Source organism: Cariama cristata, unplaced genomic scaffold, assembly GCF_000690535.1.
Source record: "Cariama cristata isolate BGI_N322 unplaced genomic scaffold, ASM69053v1 scaffold31311, whole genome shotgun sequence".
Lineage (NCBI taxonomy): Eukaryota > Metazoa > Chordata > Aves > Cariamiformes > Cariamidae > Cariama > Cariama cristata.
In genome coordinates, this window is record NW_009599176.1 from 3626 (window position 1) to 4507 (window position 882).

Genomic DNA, 882 nt, shown 5'->3' on the forward strand with positions numbered 1-882 from the left:
GCTACTTTGCGTCTCAGACAGCTCTGCTCTGCTTGATGTGGCATGCACAGAGCAGGCGCAGAGGCTGAGGACACTCAGTACTTTGATTAGAGAGAAAACAAGAACCCAGAGCCTGACAAAGCATTCAGGAAAACTAAAAGTTATTTCCTGATGGACAACGAAGAAAAAAAAAAAAACAAACACAACCTCAAAGTGTAACATTTTGTCTCAATCTAACAAAGTAAATTGATAACGTGCCTAGGTATCAAATGATCTTAAAAGTGAGTGATTTATGTCGACAAGACGTACAGGAAACCACAGCACTACCCACCTCAATGAAACAGAATCTTAACCATAAACAAACAAACAAACCAACAAAGAAACAACTTTGATTAACAAAACAGATTAATAAAAGTTTAAAAGCTTTTGTTATCTTGCCATGTTTAAATGCAAGGGTCAATATCTGCCTCAGCAATGCAAGATGCAACACACCAGCAATTCTCTACCTTCTATATGGCAAAAACCAATGGTTAACATCTCCACAGATTATTTCTTTTCCAACTACCACACTGTAAAAAAATCGTCCCCTCTTCCTATCCTCATTAAGTACTACAAACAGCACATGGCTAAGATCAAAGAATACTGTAATCTCTCATAAAGTGAACCAATCTATTACTGTATTAAGAAAACATCAGCTTCTTAAAACGGAGCTAAAAATATGCAGAGCAATAACAAGACTATATATTCACACATCCTCCATCACTTGACATCTACGACTCCATAAGCAAAAAGCTAGAGATGTACAGTTGCAAATTTTAAGGTCTCTCATTGTATTCGCTGAGTCTCTTCAGTATGTAAATAAACAAATAGTCTGACCACATCACCAGCATGGGCCTAACAAAA